We start from the raw sequence: 14,609 nt of genomic DNA on the forward strand, positions 1-14,609 counted from the left end.
TTTTTAAGATTTAATTCCTAAACATTAATTCTTAATAATTAATTCTTAAGAATTTGATTTTTGTTATTTAATCTTTGAATTCAATTAATTTGAATCGGATCGAATCGAATTCTTAAACATTTGATTTTCAAAATTTAATTCCTAAAGATGAATTCTTCAAAATTAATTCTTAAGAATTTGATGTTTATTATTTAATTTTTGACTTCAATTAATTTCAATCAAACTGAATTGAATTCTTAGAAATTTGATTTTTAAAATTTAATTCTAAAACATTAATTCTTAAAAATTCGACATTCATTATTTAATTCATAAAATTTCATTTTCACGCTAACCCATTACAATTCCTTAACTTCCTTAAAATTCACAAGAAGTAAGAATATCGAAAAAATCGACTGATGCCACGAAACCTAGCGTTGCAATTTCACTTGAATCGAATAAAACACTTTAATCCTATGCAATCTTCAATATCTTCAACGCAGCAGTCATACTATTAAAAAGTTCCTTAACCCGAGAAAGATAACTTACGTCACAGAGGCGCCTGCGAAGACTGTTGATTTTTGTTAATTTTTCATAGAGGTCTAGTGATTTAAGTTTAAAATTACTTAAAATATAAAAAAATATAATATAAATGCATTTTATTTTTACAATAATGCCAAACCTTTAAAATGACTAGATTAACTTAAATAAATATCCATTGTTAGTATAAAATTGACGCCTTAGAAAAGCATGCGCCTCTGAAGCGTATGGTTATCTTTTACGTACGTTGTCATATGGTTATCTTTCTAGGGTTAAACGGCGAAATAAAGTCGCCGAAGCTCGCGCGACGTTCAATGAATCCTCTGCGAGGCCGTGTCAAATGATTCATTGAAGCGACCACATCTCTCCGCGGTTGTTTATAAATATCGCAGGAACGCCGACGGAACGGTGTGTACACGCATATGTACATATTGGCTTAATTGACAACGACTGGGAACGCCGAAGTCGGAGCATTCCGTGGCATCGTCCCGCGCGCGGCCCGGCCAAGTTCAAAAGGCTGGCCCCGTCTATTGACACGGTGCCAACTGCCAGACATTTTACTCTATTACTTCCTAGGCTACTACGAGGGGCATGATGCATTCGTGGGCTGGGCGCTAGAGTGGACTTAATTGCAAGTGTCATCCTGCGGGTACACAGTGCACCAGCACCGCAACGTGTACACGTGACTCGGGGATATTGTGCCGGCGCGGTGGCTGCCAGCTGAACAGAGAGAGTCTGATCGAGGATCGAGCGGACCTAGAAACATCGCGATCTCCCGGTGATCTGAGGTGGCCCGCGGAGGTGGGTGCCGTGTCGGCCCACCTCCGTACACGGAACGGAGGAGTCGTCGTCGTCGCCGCATGACCACCTGAGCGATCGCTTGATCTATGGCCCCAACGCGTTTGTTGTCCCTCGCCCGACCACCCCGCTCGCGTCAGCTAGACTCTGGCTGCCAGACGATAATTGGTTCCACGGTTTATTTAACCGGGTCTCGCGGCTGCTCAGACTGTTTTCACAGGCCTTTCCAAACAGACTCGATTCTTCCGAACGATCGCGCTCTTTTATCATTTCCTCGATTTCGTGGCGGGACACGTCGGTTTCGACTTGTTATTGCCGCGAGACCTGTCGAAGACGCAGCTAAGTTGTACATATTTTTTAGGATTAGATAGATGCGATTTTTGGAACTTTCTTCGGCACCTTTGGAAAGTGAAATTGAAAGTAGAGAGCGGCGTTCTAATTTTCTGTGATTTATTAACCATTTGCACCTGAGCGGTGACCCCGAGGATGAAATTGAGCGGTGACCTCTGAAATTGTTATATCATTTTGCAAGATTATTTTTATATTAACGAAGCTTAGATTTGAAAAATTGTTGAAAGTGTAACTGTTGTACGCCACAAGTCAATTCCATGTGCATAAAATGCACTTTGTCGTATAAAATGGGAATAAGTGAGGAAAATTATTTTTAATTTACAAAATTAAAATGGCTTCGAGTGCGAAGGGTTAAAAATGCAGGCAATTTTCTACTGTGATACAATAAGTTCCCCCGAATTTTCCTTCGAAAGTAGAAAGCGGTGTTCTAATTTTCTGTGATTTATTAATCCTTTGCACTCGAGTGGCGACCCCGAGGCACCACTGAAATTATTATATCACTTTCCAAGATTATTTTTATATTAACGAAGCTTAGATTTGAAATTTTTTTAAAAGTGTAGCTGTTGCACGAGTCGTCACAAGTCGATTGCATGTGCATAAAATGCACTTTGTCGTAGAAAATGGGAATACTGTAAGTGAGAAGAATTATCTTTAATTTACAGTTAAAATGGCTTCGAGTACAAAGAGTTAAAAATGCAGGCAATTTTCTATTGTGATACAATAAGTTCCCCCGAATTTTCCTTTGAAAGTAGAAAGCGGTGTTGTAATTTTCTGTGATTTATTAACTCTTTGCACTCGAGCGGTGACCCCGAGGATGAAATTGAGCGGTGACCTCTGAAATTGTTATATCACTTTGCAAAATTATTTTTATATTAACGAAGCTTAGATTTGAAAAATTGTTGAAAGTGTAACTGTTGTACGAGTCGCCACAAGTCAATTCCATGTGCATAAAATGCACTTTGTCGTATAAAATGGGAATAAAATTGAGAGAAAAATTATTTTTAATTTACAGTTAAAATGGCTTCGAGTGCAAAGGGTTAAAAATGCAGGCAATTTTCTGATACAGCAAGTTCTCCCTAATTTTCCATCGGCTTCTAAACAAAAGTGGACAATTTTGGAAGAAGAAATACGATTATTCGAACCTCGCATCTCATTTTTATATAATCCTTGACAATCGGCAACTATAAAAATGAAATTTCTTGCCAAATCGTCCATTTTTATTCACAAACTGAAGGAAAATTCGGGAGAATTGACTGAACCGAGCAGCAAAATTGATCTTCATTTGGCTATTTCACCGAAAAATCGGCGTAAAATGAATCAAGAGAGCCGTTGCACTTTGATGTTTGTTTAAAAATCTGGCGCGATCTACTAGGACCCGGCAATATATCGAATATTGTGAAACAAATATTGACCTTCGGTTTAGCAATTTCAGCGAAATCGACGTAAAATAAATCGAAAAAGCTGCTCGAAATCCGGAAAAAATCCTGCACCACGATTTTCAGCGTCGCGTCGTAGAGCGCGAAAAATTTGATCGCCGCCTTCGAATTCGAGGTCGGGAAATAAATCAAGCCGGTCTCTCTGCTCTGCCCTCGTTAAGTTCATTTTCGAGCGTCCTACATATAAAAGAACGCCCTCCGATCGGGTTCGCTAATCACGGTGGAGGTATATATTTGCCGGCCGTCGAGCGAGCGGAGTAATGATTTCGTTTAGAAACTGCCCCGGCTATTGTCTGCGGGAAAAGAGCCAATTGGAAAATCGAAGTTAAGACGATTACACCGGTCCCCTATTACCCACGCCCGATCGGTCAGAACGATTTACCTAGACCTAGGCAGCAGTTTAATAGATTTTGGCTGTTCTCCAGTGAAATCGGTTATCGATCCGGCCGGCGGATTGGTAATTTCAGCACGGTTTATCGACTCGCGATTAAAAGAGCAACGATTACACCGACTCGGATGTGTGTACGCATATTCCGGGGCCGGCGGCCGGTGTTTTTTCTTTCTTTCTTTCGTTTCTTTCTTTCATTTTCCTTTTTTTTCTTCCTTTTTTGCCGTGCTGTCACGTGAAACGCGCGGATCGCTCCGAGTGCGGCGCGCATCGGCTCGTCGTTTCGTCAGTTTATTAAGCCGCGTTCGCGTGGGCTCCGCTTTGTCCGTGAAACGAATCGAAGTGATTCTCGCGGCGATTTTAATCGAAATAAAACACGTCGGAGTCGTGAATGCCTGACGCTTATCCCGGGTCGCTTTGCCGGCCGAGCAAAGAGTTCTCCGGCAAAAATAACTTCCTGTTCGCGGACTCCTTCTGTCACGTGATGTTATTGTGTCTAATTTATTGTTATATCTGAATATCGTATGTTTTTCTTCTGATATTATTTTTAATATACATAATATTTATGTACACGTACGATATAAATAATGGACGTTTAATGCGTATACATATAATAATAAATTGAATTGTATTGTCTGATATAAATTATGATTTCTCTCTCCCTTAATTTTATGATTTCTAATTTTCTTTTCGCCATTAAGTTTGCGAAAGTTTAGCGAAAGCGGATAGTTTCTCAGTGAAAATATAAATACGTCATCGGGAAAGCAAGAAAGTTTGTCCTGCGACAAAAATCCAATTTTTGAACTTCGTTAATTAGGAAAATTTTTCGTTTGCTTCGGAATGAGATTCTGCTATATATAGTTTCAGAATTTTAATATTTTGCTCCTTTTACATTACTATATAATGAGAAATACCGACTTGAAGACCGAATTACGTAGACGAAGATGAAGCTAATTACTTTTACAAGTTTCCTTTCAGACGGCGCGCCCAATTTCTTCCCGTTTAGCAAATTGCGACACAGTCGAACAGAGTCAAGCAGAAAGTAATCCGACTAATGATCAACGATTACAACTTGTTACTTATTACAATTAATACATAATAATTTATAGTAACCAACGAATTGTAATCGCTGATCATTACCGCTATATTCGCATTACATTCTATCCAGTTACATATTATGAATTAGTCGTTGATCGTCGATCAGATTACTTCCCCCACCAAACTCTGCAGTCGAAGCAGTAAATTCGTTCGGCCGGCTTGACACGATTCGGCTGGTGTATATTTTTTTTTAATTAACCCAACAAGCCCGCAACATGTTACCGAGCCGGGGAAGACAATGAGTTTCAGCGGCCGGTGTCCTAAATCATTCCCATTGTAAAATTTAATTACCTTTTCGGTAATCGGCAGCTGGAATCGATTGTCGGCGGCGGACAATGCAATTTACAAACCTAATCGCCTGTTGCGGTCCGCGCGTAAGGCATATAATACCCGGTTTGTCGACCGCATTGCCGTGTTTGATAAAGTTCGCATTAACGCGTCCGTTAATACGAATCGACGCGCGATCGCGACAACGACGCGACCGTCCGATTGGCCGGGCGGATCGCACAGGATCGTTGTTACATGGCATTGTTCGCGGGAAAATAAGTTGCGCAAGGAGCGGGGACAGGCGACGCGTAAGTCGGGAGTCGCGCAAAGCGGCGTGGCGCTTTTACAAGGTGGCGCCGATTGTATTGCATTTTACCTTGTATCATTCTCATCATCAAATCGTGTTATATATGTACTATATACATATATACAGAATGACCTAAAATTATTGTATTTCCGGGAACTGAGGGGTTCATGAGATCATTTGAAGCAACTTTTTCCTTAGCGAAAATGCGATCCGCGGCTTCGTTTGCGAGTTATTAACGAAAAACGGTGACCAATGAGAGGTCAGATCAGCTGGCGCGTGGCGGCCGAGCCAATGAACGGAACTAGGCTTCGCGCGCTCGTTGGCTGCGCCGCCTCGTGCTGGACAAGCTCGTTTCCCATTGGTCAGCGTTTTTCGTTAATAACTCGTTAACGATGCCTCAGAGAACATTTTGCTAAAGGAAAAAGTTACTTCAAATGATCTCAGGAACCCTACATTTCCCGGAAATACTATAATTTTGGGGCACCCTGTATATGTAAAGCCATCTGCAGTTCTGCGTCGCGTCGCCGTCGTAGCTCAGAATTTAAACGTTCGCTCGATAGACGCGCGGCGCCGCTGCACGCGACTCCCGGCGCATGCGTCGCCTGCCCTCACTCCTCGCGTAACTTATTGCCCTGCGAACACCGATCGTCCGCCAACGAACGATCTCCCAGATCCTCGGCAAACAGAGGCGGAATGGATTTTCGTCGGAGAGCGCCGGGAAACGGGAAGACCGTTCGAGCGACGATATAATCGCGATTTCCACGAAGGAAAGAAAAAAAAGACACGGCGGAAACGCGATCGGGAAATTCCTCCGGCTCCGGCCGGCTGCTGGAAAATTCTCGACGCGCGTCGGAGATCTAAAAATACGCGAGGAACGTGCAATTTCGGCGTGGAATCCACGGCCGGCAACAATCCGAACAACCCGTTGCCCGTCCGGCGGAATCTATGATTATTTAATTCGAGAAAATCCGACGTCCCGCCGATTCGGCTTTGACGAGACCTATAAATAACCCAGGCGCGCAATCCCGCAACGGCCAGATGCACTCGCCGACGAGCAAACGGAGAATTCCTTTTGCCCTGGAGCGATCCTCGCGGAGAGGAAAAGTGGCTGGCATAAGGCGCATTCAAACGCTGTGTTCGCTTTCGAACGCGGCCGTTCCGCCGTTGCTTTGATGAGAAAAGAGAACCGGCGGTATATGCGTGCCGTGTCGCGTTTCACGCACATTGTTAAAAGGTTTCTTTCCTCTTCCGTTGAAACGCGCACGGGCTCTCGCCGCTGGTTATATCGATCTTTACGACCTAATTTGCCGAGACTCGGCTGAAGCGGAGACTTTAGGATGCTCAAGGTTCCGTCGTCGCGGCAGCGTCTTGTTCTACTGCTGTTTGGCTGTATGCAGTCGGGTGCGTTTATAAATCCTTGCGAAAAGTTTCCTTTCACCTGCTAAAACGCGATAACTTCTTCAAAACTGGATTGGATTAATTTAATTGTTCTTAAATGTTGGAGGAACTGGTTTGCTGTGCGACGACTAAAATAGTTCAACGCTATCGCGATCGCGTGAAAAACTGCATAATATTAAAGTATTTTATTCAATGAAATTAAAATCGCAAAGCAAACTTATATGGTATCAATTACTTCCGCAACATTCGTATATTAAAAAATCATAATACCGATTAGCGTAAGAATGAATTTTTAGAAATTAAATTTTAAGCAATTCTGTCACCCATATAAAAAATAATATAATAATAATATAATAAATCAAATAAATAAAAAATAAAATAATAATATAATAACAATAATAACAAAATATAATATTCTGAAGACATAGGAAGTATTTAATCGTTTAATATTACTAATCGAGATTATGAAAAGAAACGATTAATTTTCATCTCATTTCTGTTTTTCACAATCACCTTGAAACATTTCTATTTTGCGAGAAGATCCGCGCGGTCTACTTACAAGCTCGAAGATTAAATTCACTTTGATTTTATGCAACCTGATTTATGAGACCCCTGCAAGCAGCTACCCCTAAGAGGTTCTCGACTGGGCGGCAAGCCAACGTTTTCTGAAAACGCTTGAAGATCCAAGAAGCTCAGGTGGAATCGGTAGCCGCAAGAATCGTGGCGAAGTCCTCGAAGGTCGCTCGGGAAAAGTTCGGAATTCAACAACTATAACAACAAAAAGCGAGTCTCCAAGATTCCGGGCGGTTTGCGTGCTCCGCAAGTTTGGCCGCGATTCGTGCAACATTATGTTTTTTCTATCCCTTGTTCATCGAAACGTCCGCACAATGCAAGCATTTTAGTTCGTAGAGGCTCTCTCTCTCAGTAGTTCGGGAAAGTTCGAGGACCCCGGACACATTGTACAAGACTTCGAGCTACCCCGAGACATTATGCTCGTTCAACATTGTCGAGATTTTCGATACTTCAGTTTGAATAAAATGCCGAGCCATTCGAAAGTTTCCGTTGCCAGGAATACTTGGAACGATCCTCGGTGTAGAATGTCCGCGCGATCTCCTCGTGACGGAACCAGCTCGGTAAACGCGAACGATAGGATTCGAACATCTGCCGTTTCGACGCACGGTGGGGTGCTCGCCCCCAAAAAAGCGGAAGAAAACATTCGATGCCCTACAGGACGAGCATTTGTATCGAATATTTTTAGCAAATACTGTTAGTTTCATCTTTATAGTTTATATCTATCTATATTATATTTATCTCTATTATATTTATTTATATTATATTTATCTATTATATTTATCTATATTATATCTATTTATATTATATTTATCTATATTATATCTATCTATATTACATCTATCCATATTATATTTATCTGTATTATATTTTTCTATATTATATCTATCTATATTATATTTATCTATATTATATCTATCAATATTATATCTTTCTTATATTATATCTATCTATATTATATTTATCAATATTATATCTATCTATATTATATTTATCAATATTATATCTATCTTATATTATATCTATCTATATTATATTTATCTATATTACATCTATCCATATTATATTTATCTGTATTATATTTTTCTATATTATATCTATCTATATTATATTTATCTATATTATATCTATCAATATTATATCTTTCTTATATTATATCTATCTATATTATATTTATCAATATTATATCTATTTATATTATATCTATCTATATTATATTTATCTATATTATATCTATCTATATTATATTTATTAATATTATATCTATTTATATTATATCTATCTATATTATATTTATCTATATTATATCTATCTATATTATATTTATCTATATTACATCTATCAAATATTATATTTATCTATATTATAACTATCTCTATCATATCTATTTACATAGTTTGATCTATACATAATAATCAAAATAAACAGTTACAAAATTTCTCCAACAAACAATGTATATGCAAAGGAAGAAGCCCTATTTCAAGCATGGCAGTTAAAACTATCATTCCATTCGGATTCTGACAGAAGCTTAGCGCATAGTAAGTACATCAAATTTCGTCCCTCATCGTTTAATTTAACCCCGGACCGGGTGCATCAGTTAAATTTACATAAAGATCGAGTGGAGCGCACGACACCCCCCAGAGATCTGTAAAAATAATACCGAGAACAAAATCACGCTGCTCTGCGACTCTTAATTAAAAGCAAATGCAGCGATTGACAGCTGAGCGACAACGCTCAACATTTCACGATGACATCGGTTCAGGATGATTTGATGATACGTCATTTCGTGGTCGCGTCCAGAATGAAGAAATAATCAAAACGATCGTAGTAAATCATAGTCCACACGCTATGAACGCATAAACGCATATATACCTGCCACGATGAAACGAATTTGTCATTTAAAATGATTCTCGTTTAAAAATGATAAGAACAATTGACACATTTCCATGGAAAATGTCGAAAACGATCGCATAAATTACATCATTGGAACAACTGCCGCAATGTAAAAACTGTAGAAAATCAAAGTAAATTGAATGTTCTCGCTCTTTCGTCGGCCGATGCGCGCCAGTCAATTTAACCGTTCAATTTTAAGTTTATCGTCGAGCCGAGATTTAGCAAACGAGGTTTTCATTGCGACGGCAGTTTCAAAAAGATCACACTTTTTCTCCATTTATTCGGAGCAAATAGCCCCCCCGCTGTGCGATCGTTCGACCGGTTCCGTCTTGTCGCCGGCGCGTTTAACGAACAGGTCCGTTATTGACGGACTGCGTCACAGTCGTAATTGGCTACGGTAAAACATTCGTAACGCCGCGTGTCCCCTGCTGTTCGGTTACCGTCGCGGCGGTTCCGTGAACGCTATTTCAGACCGTGTTCCGTGAGTCATTCCCGGTTCGTTCTCTCTTTGATAAGAGCGTGTGTCCCAAGTTTCGCGGCCGGGACAGCGGAACGGATTTATCGCGGGAACGTGACTTCCCGGGGGTTCCTCGAAGTCGCGAATCGATTTGCACGGTAATCCCGGGCTCCCGCCGACTGTTTAGAAAACGCGGAACCGCTTGTTTCACCTGCGAACGTCGAAATAAACCGAACGGAAGTTTTCGCGGCGCGAAACCGAATCGTCGATCCAGACCGCGATCGACGCTCGATCTCCCGAAAATGTCTGGCAATCCGGAAATGGGAGGTTCCTGAGGTCATTTGAAGCAACTTTCTCCTTTGCGAAAATTTTCTCCGAGGCTTCGTTTACGAGTTATTAACGAAAAACGCTGGCCAATAAGAGGCGAGCTCGGCTGGCGCGCGGCGGCCCAGCCAACGAGTGCACGGAGCCCAATTCCGCTCATTGGCTCGGCCGTCTCGCGCCAAATGATCTCGCCTCTGATTGGTCACTGTTTTTCGTTAATAACTCGCAAACGAAGCCGCGAATCGCATTTTCGGTAAGGAAGAAGTTGCTTCAAATGACCTCAGGAATCCCCTACTTTCGGATTGCGAGACATTTTTGGAACACCCTGTATATTTATGGTAATACCGCGGACCGTGAACCGTCTCGACGCGTCCGCAGGCGGTGTTCATCTCAATTAACGAGCCGCCGGCGAACGGGAATCTCGAGGACATTTTTACGCGCTCGCGCCGCGTGAAGGTGTCGCGAGAATCCTGTGTTCGCGCTGCTCCACGACGGCCGGAAACGACGTCGGAAACAACGGTTTCATCTCGACGCAACAATAACCGGCCGCTCGAGAACTCGTGATGTGGCAATCTTCCTCGAGTTTCCCCCGCCCGACACCTTCTGCCGCCGGTTTTCGAAGAACGCGCGGCTTTCTTTCACGGTCATCTTCGACTCGGAAGTTTCGCGGCGTGATGCGAAAAGTTTCGATGGTTCTCTTCTTTACCGCGTCTAGCCAGCGACGTTCCATCCCTCCGCATGCAAATTTTCCGGAAAGGAGAGAGAAACAGAGAGAGAGAGAAAGAGACCAGGGCTCTCCGGGCACTTTGACCCCAGGGCGCGTGATTTCGTCAAGGGTAATCGGGTCCTGTGTTCTATCTTGTTCAGCGACGACTCGGCGCTCCTCCTCGGGCCCGGCAACTTCCAAGGCGAATATTCTACTCTCTGTTTTCTAAACTAATTCCCCGTAACGAGGCTGACTCACTCGCGCCGGGAAAGAGAGGACGCGTATTAACAATGGAGGAGCGGTTCCGTTCTATTCGAGGATTAAAGTTCATTAGCAAATTGCCAGGCTCTCGCAGTTAGCCGGCGTACACAATTTTCTAAAACGACGTAACACGACGATGCCTCTCCCTCTCTCTCTCGATCTCGACCGTGCTTTTTGCCTCCTCGGTCTTCTCTTTTATACGATGGAACGGGTACAAAGTGTCTCATGGTTGCGTCGTGATACTTTACATTATGAATTTGGGACCGTAGTGGAAACAAATTTTGCCAATTATGTACTTGGGACACGCGGGCTTCGGCAACGATTTCGATGACCTTGGAATATGTTGTCAGTCATGAAATATGTAGTCATTGTTCTGAACAACTGTTTCTTATGTGCAGCGATCCTTGTTAATATTCAGACACTTTTCAAAACGTAATTACGTTTCTTAGAACTGGACCGAACGACTTGAATGTCTTTTTATCGTCTAAAAAATTTGTTTATCGTTCCTTTAAGGAACCAGATTACTACGCCATGACTAGAATGTTTTTTTAAAATTTTGCTACTGCTTGGAATGTCGAAAGAAAATTAAAAAAACACTCGTTTTACAACTGTTTCTTATGTAAAGCGACTCTCGTTAATATTCAGACCCTTTTGAAAACGTAATTACGTTGTTTGGAACTGGACCGAACGACTTGAATGTCTTTTTATCATCTAAAAAATTTGTTTATCGTTCCTTTAAGGAACCATATTACTATGCCATGACTAGAATGCTTTTTTTAAATTTTGCTACTGCTTGGAACGTTGAAAGAAAATAAAAAGCTCTCGTTTTATAACTCTTTTATCCGAGTCTATAACGAAAATTTAAAAAATACGTTTCGTAGATCTCGACAGAATCCGAAATTCACGTCCGAAGTTCGTCGGTTTAACCTGGAACAGTCCGAACACCCTGTATAGCGCGTCGCGCCGAGTAGAAATGAATTTTGATGTATGTGTTCTTGGTGTAATTTCCATTAACATCGGCCAACGATACGCTAAACTGAATTTACACATCCGAAAGTGGCAGGTTCCTCAGGTCATTTGAAGCAACTTTTCCCTTTACAAAATTTTTCTCCGAGGCACCATTAACGAGTTATTAACGAAAAACAGTGACCAATGAGAGGCGAGCTCGGCTGGTGCGAGGCGACCGAGCCAATGAGCGGAACTGGGCTTCGCGCGCTGGTTGGCTGGGCCGCCTCGCGTCAGCCGTACTCGATTCTTATTGGTCACTGTTTTTCGTTAATAACTCGTTAACGGTGCCTTGGAGAAAATTTTTGTAAAGAAAGAAGTTGCTTCAAATGATCCGAGGAACCCCCCATTTCCGGATTACGAGACATTTTCGGGGCACCTTGTACAGTAATTTGACGCTATATATCGTATTTTGCATACAGCAGCATTCGTTGTCGCTATCGACTGCCGCAATTCAGAAGAGAACGATCGAAATTAACCCTTTGCGACCGACGAACGAAAAATGCAGACCAACTAAAGCCAATTCGATCGTCGCGTTGAACATATGCTATCAGCGAAGATCGCGTCGTCGAGCTTCTTCCAAGCCGGTGGAAAACAGCGTGCGAAGGGACACGCGTTGCTGAAGAGAAGTCGAATCGCTCGATCGAGAGGTTAATCGTGGGAAAAGCGGGATCCGGTGCGGACAAGACGGGTGTGTGAGCCGAGGAAAAATTTCGCGATCGGTGATCGAACGGGTCCTGGTGCTCGATGCTTAGTCAGCGGATTCTTCGATTCGGTTCTGCGCGAGAAGGCAACGACCGAGGGCGACGAACACACAACAGGGGACCGTGTGATGCTCCGTGGCACCGGAGTTAACCCAGGGCAGGTAGTCGATGCACGCCAGGTATGCGTGTTGCCTTCGTGTTCCTCTCGCCAGCTTCTTTCGTCGCTTTTCTCCCTCTTCCTTCTTCGTTCTTCTCGCTCTCCGTCCTTCTCTTTCTCTCGCTCTCCGTCCCTCTGCCTCTCTTTCCGTGTCCCCTGTCTCTCTCGCTCCCTGGTCCAAAGCCATTCTCTCGTTCCTTGGCCTCCTTTCCTAGCCTTTTTTCCGTTTTACCGGACCAGGGGACTCGTTCGCTTCCCGATCGAGGCTATCGGCCCGCTCCCGATGGCTATTTCAAAGGGTCAAATCGAGCTGACGGGATACAAGCCCGATATTTCATCGGACGCCCTCGAATTTAAGTGTCTTTTCGTTTCGCACGCGAACGAGCCCTTTGTCCGCGGGAAGAAAGACCGGCCGACGGACCGAAGATTATACAACCCCGGCCGCGATCCGGGATCCGGCGGCGGTGATTCTTCGGAAAAATGTCCGATCGTTCTCGATGAACCGGACCCCAAATCGCGCCGCGCCTGTGCCGGACAGCCCCGATTCTTGTACGAAATTAGATCCTTGTCGTTACATGCGGCTCTCCGCGTTCTACGAGCCAGCACGAACCCTAAATTCATCGAGATGTATTAATCCTTTTTGCACTCGAGCGGCGAGACATCGACGAAATTGTTGTATCACGTTCCGAGATGACTTTGCTGCTATCGAAGCTTGGATTGAAAAAATTAGATTGAAAAAATTGTTGAAAGCGTAACTATTGTACTGGCGCCCTTAGTCCTATCTACTAATATATTTTTAAATATATTTTTATATATACTTCTATTTATTTTCTATTTTTATTGTGTATATATAATAAAAATATATTTAGACACAATATACATATACAATAAAAATAGAAAATAAATAGAAGTATATATTATATAAAAATATATATATCTTTTAAAATATATTTTTCAATATTTGGAACATCGCGTGCCTTTTGCTTTTTAAGCAAAGTCAGAATATTCTGTGTATTTCATACAGTTACAAATGTAATTTCAATTTTTTGTTATCACTTATTAAAAAATGATTTCGTTCACTTCAAGCTTCATTTTTTTGTACGTTAGTTGGAACAACGAGAAGCATAATTCATTTCGTTTTCGTCTTTAACACTAGAATTAGTGAGCCCTAATCGCGACTAATATATGTATATTTTATGCAATATTTTATAACAATGATTATAACAAGATTGGATCTTATATACGATTTCTGTTATAATACGTGCTTCAATGAAGAACTTTGTGTAAAAATATTTGACAAAAACATTTTCATAGTATCAAGAACTGTCAGAGAAAAAAAAAATCAGAAACCAGTCATTTCGACTGGTTAAATTAACTTAAACTAGCGTTTAATGAACAACCATAAGGTTCGCAACCCGTCCAGCCGTCATCCGTAGGTTCAATTGCCGCAGGTGGAACGGATCGTTTTCATTTAGATTGTTTGTGCAAAGCGCATTCTATTCGCGCGATTTCGTAGGTAATAAATAGTGAAAGGCCGACCGGGATGGGCCGCGTCGAGGCGACATTGTAATCAAGCAATTACTGCGAACGACACAATGTCACGGGAGTTCAGTTCGCGGACAAAGAAAGGCTCGCGACAAATCTATTCGTCGCGTCTCATTACGCCTTATTGGCCGCGATTAACACGTTGCGCGACTGCCTAATTGGACGCGCGCTGCGTCCGGGTTTCCCGCGCTTTTGCATACGCGCCGTCCCGCTCGGATCGCTCGATCATTGAACGAGGGAGGACGAGCTCGCTCGAACGATCGTTTCGATCTATCGTTCCTACAGAAAAATGTCCAGGTCGAAAATAATTCTCGGATATTTCGCACGTTGCCTGAAAACGCGAGGCATTCTCCTGTTAAATGTCGAATCCCAAAAATTCTTGCAATATAAAAGTCATTTAATCAATGAAACCGTAACTAGGAGGGTTA

General features: G+C 42.2%; 1 protein-coding gene across 2 annotated transcripts in view; it reads right to left on the reverse strand.

Annotated features, from left to right (window-relative positions):
- Nucleotides 1-14,609, reverse strand: part of sfl (N-deacetylase and N-sulfotransferase sfl) — a 755,463-nt gene that overhangs the window by 276,027 nt on the left and 464,827 nt on the right. The window lies entirely within an intron of this gene.

This window comes from Megalopta genalis, chromosome 12 (assembly GCF_051020955.1).
Source record: "Megalopta genalis isolate 19385.01 chromosome 12, iyMegGena1_principal, whole genome shotgun sequence".
NCBI lineage: Eukaryota > Metazoa > Arthropoda > Insecta > Hymenoptera > Halictidae > Megalopta > Megalopta genalis.